Source organism: Cryptomeria japonica, chromosome 1 (assembly GCF_030272615.1).
Source record: "Cryptomeria japonica chromosome 1, Sugi_1.0, whole genome shotgun sequence".
Taxonomy (NCBI): Eukaryota; Viridiplantae; Streptophyta; class Pinopsida; order Cupressales; family Cupressaceae; genus Cryptomeria; species Cryptomeria japonica.
In genome coordinates this window covers 618,781,479-618,795,768 of record NC_081405.1, presented here as the reverse complement: position 1 = coordinate 618,795,768, position 14,290 = coordinate 618,781,479, and positions in this window count along the sequence as shown.

The following is a 14,290-nucleotide window of genomic DNA, read 5'->3' as shown; positions in this document are numbered from 1 at the left end:
CATAATATCAGGTCTTGTTTGTGTTAAATACAGTAGGCCTCCTATCATAGATTTGTACCTAGTCGGATTAACAGGTGTAGATTCATCCCTTAGTGATAATTTGTCATTTGTTGTCATAGACATACTTACCGGTTTAGAGTTCTTCATCCCATATTTCTTTAGTAACTCCTTCAAGTACTTGGATTGACTCAAGAATATACCTTTATCAGTCAGTGAAATATGCAATCCTAAAAAGAGTTTTATCTCTCCAATCGTAGACATTTCAAATTCTTGCTACATTTCAATAGAAAAGTCTTTACATAGTCCATCTTCTCCTCCAAAGATTATATCATAAATAAAAACTTCTATAACCAAGATGTCATCATAGTCACTTTATAGTATAAGTTGTTGTCAACATTACCTTTAGAAAAACCAATCTTCAAAAGATATTTATCCAATCTAGCATACCAAGCTCTTGGAGCTTTCTTCAACCCATACAAAGCTTTCCTTAACCTGCAAACCATATCTTTGTTATCTATCAAAGAAAATCCATTAGGTTGCTCAATGTAAACTTCTTCTTCAAGATCTCCATTCAAAAATGCATATTTAATATCCATTTGATATACTTTTTAGTTCTCGTGTGCTGCAAAAGCCAAGAATAATCTGACTGCCTCAATTCTAGCTACCGGTGCATAGGTTTCATTATAATCAATTCTTTCTTTCTAAGAATATCCCTTATGCACTAGTCTTTCTTTATTTCAGATTACCTTACCATCTTTATTAAGTTTGTTTCTGAATACCCATTTTGTTCCAATTACATTTTTGTCTTTAGGTCGGGGAACTAATGTCCATGTGTTATTCTTTTCAATTTATTCTAGTTCTTCTTCCATAGCTTTAATCCAATGTTTATCTTCACATGCCTCATTAATTGATGATGGTTCAATTTGAGAAATAAGACATACCTCTTCATTTTCTAGTCTTCCTCTTGTCATAACTCTATGATACTTGTTCCCAATTATCTGATTTTCAAAGTGATTCAGTCTTACATACCGGGGTGTCTTTGTTTACTGTTGTTCCTTAGTTATAGTGGAATTTTCTGATGATGCCAGTGTAACTGGATCTTCATTCTGTACTGGTGGGTTCAATGTAAGTTCATTTGTCAGCATCTCTATTACTGGTTCAGAGTCTATATACCTTGAAGTTCCTCTAAACTATTCATCTATCTTCACATTTGTACTCTCAACAATTTTCTGCAATCTTTTGTTAAAACATCTGTATGCTTTTCTCTTAGATGAATAACCAAAAAATATTCCTTTATCACTTCTAGGATTAAATTTTCCAATATACTCATCTCTCCTAATATAGCATTTACTTCCAAATATTCTGAAATATTTAAGAGTAGGAGTAATGCCAAACCATAGTTCATGAGGGGTCTTACCGGTTTCACCTTTGATGTGAACTTTTTTGAATGTATAGACCACTGAGCTTACTGCCTCTCTCCAATATACATGTGGTAGATTTGCTTCTGATAACATACTTCTAGCTGCATCAAAGATAGTTCTATTTTTCCTTTCTACAACTCCATTTTCCTATGGTATCCGGGGTGCTGATAATTCTCTTTTGATTCCATTCACTTCATAGAATGTATTAAATTCCTTAGATGTGAATTCACCTCCTTGATCTGATCTCAGACATTTGATTTTCTTGCCAGTTTCATTTTCTACCATCACCTTGAATAGTTTGAACTTCCCAAGTGCTTTTGATTTTTCTCTGAGAAAAGTAACCCAACACATTCTAGAATAGTCATCAATGATTAGCATGAAATATCTATCACCTTGTAAGCTTTTAGTTCTAGCTGGACCACATAAATTTGTATGAATTAAGTCAAAAGCATTATTGTTTTTTTTCAGAATACTTTTAAAAGATGCTCTAACTTGTTTTCCAAATTGACATTTCTTACATACTGGATTATGAGGTTTAACAATCTTAGGTAAATTTCTAACTTTTTTAGTAGTATCGATTTTCACAATGCAATCAAAATGTACATGACAGAGTCTCTTATGCCATAGCCAACTTTCATCAATATGGGCAATCAAGCATTTCTTTTCACTGTTATTCAAATGAAATATATTACCTCTAGTTTGATTACCAGTTCCAATTTCCAAACCAGTTCTGTTCATAATTTTGCATTTTCCATTCTTCAATTGTAACTGAAATCCTTTTTAAACTAATTGACCAACACTCAAAAGATTATGCTTTAAACATTCAACATAGTAAACATTGTCAATATTATGCTTACCATCAAGAGATATAGTACCTTTTCCTTTGATCAAACAAGCTTTATCATCTCCAAATCTTACCAGACCTCCATTATATTCCTGAAAAAAGAATTCTTTTATCACCAATCATATGATGTGAACACCCTGAATTAATGATCCATTCATCCTTAACTTCAACTTTAGCTACATGGGCCTACTCTACCAGTTGAACAATAGGTGGCGGTTGATCTTCTATTATGGCAACAAAGACTCATCCATTGTCTGTCGGATCCTCATTAGAATCATCAATGACTCCTTCATCAGCAAGATAACAAGATTTATCTTTATAATTCTTAAATTTGTATCTTTGATATTCAGGGTTAGGCTTACATATGTTCTTCTAGTTTCTTCTCTTAATCCAGCATGTCTATCAGGGCATCTTGCAGCCATATGACCAATCTTATTACAGTTAAAACATTTAAAGGGTGCTTTACCATCATACTTACTTCCAACTAGACCTTTACGCATTTTCCTTACAAATAGTGCTTCAAGTTCTTCATTTTCTCTCCCTCTTTCTTCAAGTTCTCTTGCATAAAAGGCTTTCCAATCAGATTTTTCAAATGATGATGCAGATGATGTTGATGCCTTAAAAGCTAAATCTATCTTTATAGTAGCAACAGGACCAAATTCCTCAATTTCAAAAGCTGAAAGTTTTCCAATCAATGTGTCCCTAATTACTGATGCATTAGGCATTGTTCTTAACTCATTTATAGTAGTAAATTTCATTTTATATGCTAGTGGAAATCCTCTTAAAACTTTTGAAACAATTTCATCTTCACTTCAGGTTCCTCCACAATATTTAATACCCAAAAAAATTTCATTTACTCTTTCCATTAAAGCAAAAATCCTTTCATCTTCTTCCATTTTCAGATTTTCATACCTAACCCGGAAGCTTTCAAGTTTTGCAATTTTGACTATGGAATCTCCTTCATTCAATATTTCCAAATGGTCCCAAATAGCTTTAGCTATAGATCTATTTGATCATCCCATGATTTGTTGATTTGATAATGCGCTCAAAATTTCTTCTCTTGCTTTGCAATCATTTTCCTCATCTTTTCCTAAGGTAGGTGGATTAGGTTGACTTTGAGTAGGAGCAATATAGCCATTTTTTGTAACATCCTAGATGTCCTTTCTAATGCAATTTAGATGTGTCTCCATCCTGATCTTTTATATGCCATAGTTAGTTCCATCAAGTTTAGGACTATCCTTCCTGAAATAGCTAGTAGACATTGGATCTCCTCAAGCTGTTAAACTTCTGCAAAAAGAGGACTAAGCTCTAATGCCAATTGTTAGGTCCTAGAGACAACTGAGAGGATGGGGGGGGTGAATTAGTTGTCAAATAAATTCAAACCAAAAACAACTTAACCAACATTAATGCTTAATACCAGTAAACCAAACTTTATGTCGGTAGACAGTTTATTAATTAATTGCAGTACTGGTAAAGATTAATGCATGAAACAGAAAAACAATAACATCCATAACACATAACACCAATATTTGTACGTGGAAACCTTGTAAGGGGAAAAACCATGGTGGGAAACCTTACCCATAATGAGATGATACTACTGTAGATAATATGTGTATACAAATAGGGTCTACACATGCAGAAAGGCCAAGTGCCTAGAGCTCACTGCTCAAACACAAATAGGAGTCACACTGACTACCATTGGATGGTTAGATCCAATAATGATGTACTACTCAAAATAGCATCTTCATATGCTGGATTCAGTACCAGTGTAGTTTTGATATGCATTCACAAAAATATTACTTCACCTTCAAATGATGTCTGTGTGTATAGCTCTGCTTATTCTCGCATACACCTTCTTACAATTTCTTTTCCCAATAGCATATTGATCTTACAAATAAGATATTACATATATACCATAACCTAAGACCAATTTTAGTAGGTCGACTCTAGAAGATATTACAATAAAACAATTTACAATTAAATCAATAACCGATGCAATATCCGACTCAACATGTCAGCTTAATGCATTTATAATAACAACAAAATCATCTCCAAAGTGTGTCGTGCTAATCTGGAATAGATAAGCCTGTCGGTGCTTATTCTGGACCTATTTGTTGGTAACAGCAGCTATGCAGACACGAATATACCAATGAACAAATCTCAAAGATAAAGTGTCCAAACGATGTCTTTGACTTAACCAAGTGTTTTCCATGTTATTCCAACTGCCAGTGAACAATATATCTTATCAGTGTACCAGATACCAGTGACTGTTGATAAGTCACTTGCTTGCCAGTGAACATTGCCAATCCTCCAAAGTGCCAGAATTGATAAGTGTTAATAGGTGTTGACATCAATTACAAAACCATATCAACATATCCAAAATACCAACAATGATGATGTGATTATGATAGATGAATGTAAGGTTTTTTAGACTTTGCATGATGCACTGATGATGTATCAGAGAACTCTGTCATGATGGTATCCAAGACCAACTCATTTTCCCATAACTTCTCATATTAATCTTGTTCACATTTGCATACAAAACCATGCATATGAATAATGAATGATTAAATAGATGGGTGACATGCAACGAAATGCAATATAAATAGATGAGATGGAATGATGATCCAAAGTGCTTTTATTTTCATCATTGAGCATGGTAATATCAAACTTGGATGAGGCAGTAGGAACCAAGGATCGAGCATTGTACCTAAAAACAAATAGCATAAATAAAGCATAAAGAATATGGACCCTCCATAATGTTCCATGCTCATATGGTCGAGCTATACGATGTAGTCAGCAAGCTATAGTGATCCATGACTGTATTTTGCATGAGATCACATAGCTTAGTGAACTTCCCACATAGACACCATTAGTACATGCCCCAGGACTTCATTGGATTAATTTGCAAAAGACACAAAACAATGCTTAGGAACCATCCCGACCACTCTAATCACTTGTAGATATCCTGGAGTAGCATAGGAACCTGATATAAATGAATAAATAACCTACAAACCGACCAAGTACTTGATAGCTTAAACAAAATTTTCTTGTCAAAGAAAATGTGATCTTGTCTTTGTTTTGGTAAGGAAGGATGCATCCTTGTAAAGACAGTTTGTGAGTGTTGATGTTGATTGTTTGGTCGATGTGAGAATTGGTCATTGTTTGAGTATTTTAGAATGTCTATTTGGTATCTTCTTGGGTGCATATGTATAAAATCATTGCCATGTTTTTTATTATTTTTTTATGTTTTCTAATGTTTTTGGATTTTGTGAGATACTTTTGAATATTTTTCGTATTTTGTGGGATAGTTTTTGAATGTAGAACTTCAAGGAATCACAAATAAATGTAGAATCCACTTCCATCAAATAGATTAAGGGCATTGCCCCTAGTTTAGACATGACTATGAAAAAGCGGGATGTAAGACGCATGAAGTACTATCTTTGATTATAGATCAATTATCAAGCCATGGTTTGGATTGATGGATGAGTGGATGCAAATGAATGTGATCGCCACAAGTCTGAAAGACAATGTAGCCATAACCTTTACAAGTGGTGCATGTTTGCCGGGTTTTCACCATTGTACTTACCCAAGGTGCCACTGGAGTGGTTGTTCACCATTTGGATGTATGATTTTTCTTTACTATTTTCAGCAGGACATTTATCTGAATGTTTTTGGTGTTTTTCTAGTATGTAGGGGAGCTTGATGCTCTTTGCAGCTTATGTATAAAACTGTTTGAGGTGCATGTTGTTGATTGGATCTGCTAGCGGTTCTCCTTCTGAAGTAGCCAACTAATATGCCCCGGAACCAAATATAGTAGTGATAACATATGGACCCAGCCAGTTTGATTCAAACTTTCCCTGATGTTCTTTGTTTGGCTAGTTACGAGGATTATCTTGAAGAACAAGATCACCTACCTCAAATATACGAGGTCTAACTCGATGATTATAGCTCCTGCTCATGTGCTGCTGATAGGCTTTGAGGTGGTTGTATGCAGCTTGTCATTTCTCATCAAGTAGCTCTAATTCTTGGAGATGTGAGACTCGGTAGGTTTCGTCATCTATGAGATTATGCAAGTAAACCCATAGAAATGGTATCTCGACCTCAATAGGAGGGAAAGCTTCTACACCATAGACCAGTGAGTAGGGAGTTGCATCTCTAGGGTTTCAAATGCTAGTTTGATACGCCCATAGTGCTGGATTCAATTGAACATGCCAATCATGACCAGCATCATTGCCTATTTTCTTGAAGATTCTCAATATGTTCTTGTTTGATGCTTCGGCCTGACCATTGCCTTGTGGGTAATAGGGAGTGGAAAAGCGGTGTTGGATATGAAACTTCTTACAGAGCTCACGGACATCCTAATTTTTGAATGAAAGCCTGTTATCTGTGATGATGGACATGGGTACACCATACTGGAAAATGATGTAATTAAGGATGAATGAGGCGATCTGCTCATCGGTGACTTGGGTAACTGGAACAACTTCGATCCACTTTGTGAAGTATTCCGTAGGGGTAATGATGAATTTATTGTTGTTGGATGAAGATGGATGAATCTTACCCACAATGTCAAGTTCCCATTGATAAAAAGGCCATAGTGTTGTGATTGGTTGCAATTCCTATGCTGGTGCATGTATCAGATCTCCATGAACCTGGCATTTCTTGCATTTTCTGACAAAATAGTAGGAGTCATTTTCCATGGATGGCCAATAGTATCCAATGCACATGAGTTTCTTGGCTAGTGATGGACTGCTTGCATGAGTTCCACAAATTCCTTCATGTACCTCTTCCAAGGCCTTTGTTATCTCATCCCATTCCAGACAACGAAGGAGAGTACCATCAAGACTGAATTAGTATAGGGTTTCAGCAATACTAATATATCGAGCGATTTGCCGTATGAAGTTTTTACATTGGTTATTCAATTGGTTCAGAGGAAGTGTGTGATCGCAGAGATAGATGTAGAACTCACCGTACCATGGGGATTCCGAACCAATAAGGCAACATATCATCTCAAATTTGGGGATATCATAAGTAGGAATCTGAAGCTGTTCGACCAAGAACTCATAGCATGTTGAATTATGTGGAAGATCTAGGAGAGATGCAATGGTAGCCATAGCATCAGCATCTTGATTCTAATCTCTAGGTATCTTCTCAAAGGTGACAATAGTGAATGATGCCTTTAAACTGTCCACCATTTGCTTGTACGGCATGAGTTTGTCATCCTTGGTCTAATATTCATCTGTTACTTATCGGATGACCGGTTGGGAGTCGTCATATATCTATAGCACTTTCAATTTCCATTGTATGGCTAGTTTGAGTCCTGTAATCAAGGCCTCATACTCTACTATGTTGTTTTTACATGGAAATGTGAGCCTGTAAGACTTCAGGATGCTGTCACCTTGAGGTGTGATAAACAGGATACCTGCCCCCGAGCCATGCCTAGTATAGGAACCATCAAAGTATAGTTTCCATGGTTGTGCTACTGTGATCATGAAGATCTCTTCATCTAGAAAATTGGAAATGAGTGGTGCATCGGCCAACTAATCTGCAATAACTTGGCCCTTGATAGCCTTACAGTCCACATACTCGATGTCAAATTCACTTAGAATCGTCACCCATTTTGCTAGGCGGTCCATCAATGCTGCTTTGCTAAGTAAGTACTCTAGTGGATCGATCTTGGCAATGAGTTGTACTTTATGTGTTAATAGATAGTGCCTTAGTTTAGTAGCTACCAAGATTACTGCTAGGAAAGCTCGCTCAATAGGTGTGTAATTGAGTTTATAGCCAGCCAATGTGCGAGAGATGTAGTAAACAACACACTCTTTCCCTTCTGTATTGTGTTGAGCCAGTAGTACTCCCAATGTTGTATTTGTTGCTGAAATATAGAGCAATGGAGATTTGCTTGGATCTGGTGGGATCAGCAATGGTGTATTCATGAGATAGTCTGAAAGCATCTAGACTGCTTGTTGGCATCTGGTATCCCATTGAAAGCAGATGTTCTTGTGTAATAGGCATGTAAAGGGATGACACTTATCTGCCAGTTGTACAATGAATCTTTAGATGGATTGAAGTTGTCCTTGTAATGTCCTTAGTTGGCTGATGTTCCATGGAGGTGGCATATCCATGATTGCTTTTACCTTTGTTGGGTCAACCTCAATACCTTTGCTTGAGACAATCTATCCTAGAAGCTTCCCTGAGGTTTCTCCAAAGACACATTTCTTTGGGTTGAGTCGAACATGATATTGTTCCAGTCTATCAAATATTTTATCTAATATTTCCAGATGACCTTCTCTTGTTAGTGATTTTTCCAGTAAGTCATCAACATAATCTTCCATTATAGTATGCATCATGTGATGAAAGCTGGTGGTAATTTCCCTTTGATAGGTCGCTCCTCCATTATTTAGACCAAAAGGCATTACATTCTAGTAGTATGTTCCCCATGGACATGTGAAGGCCATCTTATGTTGATCTTTATTTGGTTGTACCCTGAAAAGCCATCCATGAGTGAAAGCATGGCATGCCTTGCTGCTAGGTCCACTATTATGTCAATGTTTGGTGGGGGGAAGTCATCTTTAGGACATGCTTTATTCAGATCTCTAAAGTTAGTACAGATATGGATGCCCCCATTTGGTTTTCCAATAGGTACAATATTGGATATCCAATCTGCATAATCAATTGGTCAAATAAAACCAACATCCAGGAGTTTCTTAAGTTCTTCTTTGACTAGTACCGCGATCTAGGGATGCATCTTGCAAATTTTTTGCTTGACAGGCTTGGCTCCTTCTGCTATGGTGAGATGATGCATTACTAAATTAAGATCAAGTCCAAGCATATCTGCATATGATCATGCAAAGTTGATCTGATGCTTTTTGAAGAATTCAACAAACTTAGGCTGTTCCTCTAGAGTTAAAAGAGATGCCAGATGTATGTGGTGAGGAGTTTCAGGAGTCCCCACGTTGTATTATTTCTTTTCCTCGATGAGAATTGTTGATCATTCTCGCTCTATACTAGAGGGGAGAATGTCAAACATTTCATCCTCCTGCACCTCGAAGAGGTTTTCACCATTGGACATGCTCTTTCTTTTTACTTTTTTGGGATCAAAGAGTGCCACAGTGTGGTTTTCACTGGAAGATCCATGTTTTATTGTTATATTTTTGTAGCTGAAAGGTTTGGCATCTACCCCGAAGTATGCTGCGCTATTAAGTTCAATGGTGAATCCAACTTTGTGATCCCCACTTGGTATGTTATCCCGTAGTTCCAAAAAGTCAATGATCACCTCATCATTTTGGAAATGGTCAAGGCATGGGGGATTAGGTTGGTTCCATTCGATGAGTTCAGGATGGATAATGGGTATTACCTCATCGATTAGCTTAAGTTCTTTAAATGTGTCAATGAGGGTTAAGACATTGTGGTGAAGGTCATTAATGGTACTCTCCCTATTATAATCAGGCGTAGGATGTGACGTAGGGTCTGTGGAAGAAGTTTCTAGTTCAGGAATCCAAGAGGTCTTTATCTTTGCTTCTCCGTAAACAAGGATGTCTTTGCCACGTGGAGGTAGTGATGTGTCTTCCTCATCTAAAGTATTAAGTTGGACGGAATCAAATTCCCACTCATGTGAGCAGTCTCTGAGTCGCTTTTTAGTATCTGATTACTATACCATACTAGGATGTCCTTTGAGTTAAACACTACAGGTGTGATTGGTTATTGTACCTTTGTAGATGAAATGATTGGTGTTGTAGGAAGGATTATGGGGATCAATGAATCTGATATGGGAAGTATTGGTAGTGTTGAATCTCTTGCTTCTACTGAAATTGCCGGTGTTGTTGATACTGCTACGGGTTTTGATACAGTTGCTACTACTAATGGTGCTATTGATGTTATGACTACTGCTGATGGGGTTGTTGGTTTGATTGGTGGGATGAATGGTGTTGTGGGTGCTTTTGATAGGATTTTTAGCTTCAATGGGGCAGTTTCTATGGTGTGTGGTGCTGCTAATATAATCAAAGGTGACTTCTTTGTAGCTAGCTGATATAGAGGTTTGCTGGGTTTTCCTTTGAATCTAAGTTTAGGAAGGATCTCCTTTTGAAAGCCTAGTCCTGTGTTATCTTTTCGCTTTAATTCCGATTGCAGCGGTTCATGTCGTCCTTGCTTGAAAGATCTCAAAGCACTATGACCATCATAACCCATTCGTTGCATAATTAGAAGGCCTTTTCTATACTGATCTGTGGGAAGCTTAGCTTGTGGAATGTCCATGGTGATGGGATCTTTATAGATCCATTCTGCTAGGTCTTCATCTCTGGTCTCTTCTTCTAGACTCCTTCTAAGGATGAAAGGCATCAAAGTGCATGCTAGATTGACCAGGGGCATTTGAAGGAACCGTTGAAGTTTACCATGAGTTCTAGGAGAAGTAGGCATTTGTCCAACACAAAAGAGTTGACTCAAATTGTACTCCCTAGGACCTTCCTCTGCTATTTTCATCTTGATCTTCTCTTGCTTGGGTATAGTGGTGTTTGAACTGAAAAGAGAGGCTAGACTTACGTATGATGTGGATGGGATGGCTTCTCTATTGTTGGGAATGGTGATCTCTGGTTGGTGATTTATATTGTGACAATACGTAAAGGGATTTGCATCGCCCAGGATTGCAATTTATACACCATTATGAGGGAACTTGATACATTGATGGTAGGTGGATGGAACGACTTGCATGGCATGTATCCAAGGTCTTCCTAACAACAAATTATATGGCAGACGAAGGTACAGAGCTTGACAGATGATGTGCTTCACTGCTAGGCCCACTCAGATCAGTAGCACAACTGTCCCTTTGGATGAACGATCTACATCATCATAGGCTTTGATTGTTATCTTCTTATAGGGATCCAGTGATTCAATCACATATCCAAATTCTATGACCAATTGTAGTGTACAGATATTCAGGCCTACTCCATTGTCGATCAAGACTCGCTTGATCCTATGTTGGTTGATAAACCCTTCAATATGGAGTGAGGTGTTATGAGGTTGTTGGAAGGATGCATTATCACTTTCAGAGAAAGTGAGACAAGGTCATGATCTTAGGTTTTCAACCATAGCTTGGAACTGATATGTATTTAGGTTTGCAAGGACTGATGCCTCTTGGAGAGCTTGATCCAAGATTGTTTTATGAGATGGGGATAGGCACAATAGCTCTAAGATAGATATTAGTGCAGGCATTTTGTCTAATTGTTCCACAAGGTTATACTGCTTTGGGATAGATGGGATGCCTTGTGGAGATTCTTTTATGGTGATCTTGCCATGACGTGTAACAACATTGCAAGTGGAGCTAGGATTTTTTATGGTAATAGTTGCAATTTGTTCACTGGCATCATATAGGTGATTCACAGTGTAATTATATGCGGCTTGCCTATAATCAGTGGTATCTATATTTCTCCCTAAAGTGGAAGGACCCCTTTGATCTTGTGATGGAAGTGGATTTTTTAACATGAGATGATCATTGTTTGTTGTTTTTTGGTCATCTCCTTTGATTTCAATTTCACCTCAGTCAATAAGATCCTGAATAAGATCTTTTAATCTGTGACAATTGCTTGTCTTATGCCCTTTCCCTTGATAAAAATCACAATGTTCAGTATCCCTCCACCATGAAGGTTTAACTTGAGGTTCGTAATTTGATGTTTTGGGTAAGGTCACTAGATTTTGAGAAACCAACTGACGGAACACCGTTTCAATAGGTTTTCCTAATCGAGTGTATGTTCGTTTTAGTTTAAAATTTTGTTGATGCTGTTTGGGTTCCTCTTGAGGTACATTATGTCTTTGATTTGGAGGAGCAATTGTGTTATTCTTGGGTGGGGGGTTCTGTCCTACAAATTTGACCATAGGTTGCGCACTTTTGATAGCTCTTGCATCCACAACCCCGTCATTGATGATGTTTTTGTTTTTGTTCTAGAAGTTAGGCTTGTCACTATTGAAGAGTGGGCGAGGGCCATCCTTTGGCTCATTGTATATCTTGATAAGCCCTTTTTTGATGAGAGCTCGTTCACATTTTAAACCTTTGGTGATCATCTCATTGAAAGAGTCTATGTCTTTTACATCTAGGTGAAATTGCATTTCATCATTTAAGTTGGAAATAGATATTTTCACCAGTTCTTGTTCAGGTAACTGAAGATAACGTCTGCTAGACATTTGATGCCATCGTTGCAGAAAAACTGAAAATAGCTGGCCTGGTTTTTGCTTAGTGTTACATAGATCAGCCATGGTGATATCATGTTCAATGTTGTGTGAGTAATGTGCCAAGAACTTCTAGACTAGTTCTTCAAAGGTCCTAATGCCACCTGGTAGTCAGGAAAACCATGATGTGGTTGTTCCTCCGAAAATTTGGGGAAAAATTTGCATTAGGTATGTGTCCTTGTATGCCACTTCGAGGCAAGCTGAATGGAATTCTTTAACATGATCATGAGCGTCTCCTTTTCCTTGGTACTTTTCAAACTTGGGTGTTTCAAACCCTCGTAGAAAAGGTGGCATAAGAAGATTCCTATCAAAGGGATAGGGACAAATGTCATTGAGTGAAAATTGATTAGTTTTTACACCACTATGAAGTTGTTGGACAAGATTTTTGACTTGTTGCTGCAACATGTATATTTCATTTGGAGGAGGAGGAGATGTGGGATTATCTTGATGAAGGTTATATCTAATGCGATCTTGACCTATTTCATCCTCATTGTGACTTTGGTGTTCTGATGCTTGTCTTAGTTGTGCAACATCAAAGTCAGAGGGTAGTTTACCCCCTCTTGAGCAAATCTTAAAAAGTGAGCATCATCATTTCTCCTGAGTATTTCATCAAAAAGTCTATTAAAGAGAGGGTTGTGTTGTGCCCTTTCTATTGCCGCAGGAGTAGGAGTGCTTGGATTTCATCATTTGTGTTTCCTCCAAGGGCTTTTTGGAACTCATTGATATTTTCCTCCTCTTCCTCTTCAATTTCTTGTTGTCTAGACCTTGATTTGGTTTTTATCCATTTTGTTTATAAGTTTTTTTTGAAGTTTGATGAAAATGATGATGAGTTGGTGATGGAATGAAAGATTGATATTTGGTGGGGTGTTTTGCATATGGATCTCTAGCACTAAAGGTAGATGTTACCAAAGATTTTTCTTGAATTGCTTGTTGTGTTTGATTGACAATGTTTGATATGATAAGGTTTAGAGAGATCTGAGATGTGTTATAGACCCAACTACCTAGTACTAAGAGGATTCACTCATAGACCTATTTTAACCTATGTAGAAATGCCTCTTAGGATGAGTTTATCCTAGATGTAGAGATACTCTAAAAAGTGATGTATTGTGTTTGATTCAAGCAATATCAAAAGAGAACTTAGGACAAAAACCTCTTGATGTTTTGAGAGTTGGAATGGATTGATGATGTGTGGATGTGGGGAAATGGATGAAATGTTAACTTCAATAGAAACTTTGTGTTACAAAAGGAACAAAATCTTCCTCTTCTTATTCAAGGGTTGGTGGTTCTACCTTAGTTGAGTTATATGTGATTCAAATATGTGGAAAGAAGGTAGGATTGATCTTGCCTCCCTTATTTTGATGATAAATCAAAGCTCTATATTGAGAAAAATCTCTGTGGTTTAATGACTCTTGATCAAACTCATTTGATTTTCCTTGAAGCTATAGACGCATGTGATGTAACAAGGTTATATGAGAGACAAAGATTTGTCTATTAAGATAGAAGAATTTCCTCCTTTTGATAAAATCCTTTGAGCTTATTGGTCTTTTTTTCAAGTTGATGTGTTGATGAGGATTCTTCTTTCTCAAGATGTGAAGAATGGTCATATAGTTTGATACTTTTGTTGTTGCTCTTTCTTTTTGATCTTTTGTTGGTATTTTGAAAATGTAATACTTGTTTTTGGAACTGATTTTTTTATTTTTCCTTTGACAAGAAAACAAAGCAAGCACACAAACACAAGAATGTTGCCTCAAAAGGCACAAATAGGTGTGGGTCTAGATCAACCCAATTCTTTGAACTTTTTATGACC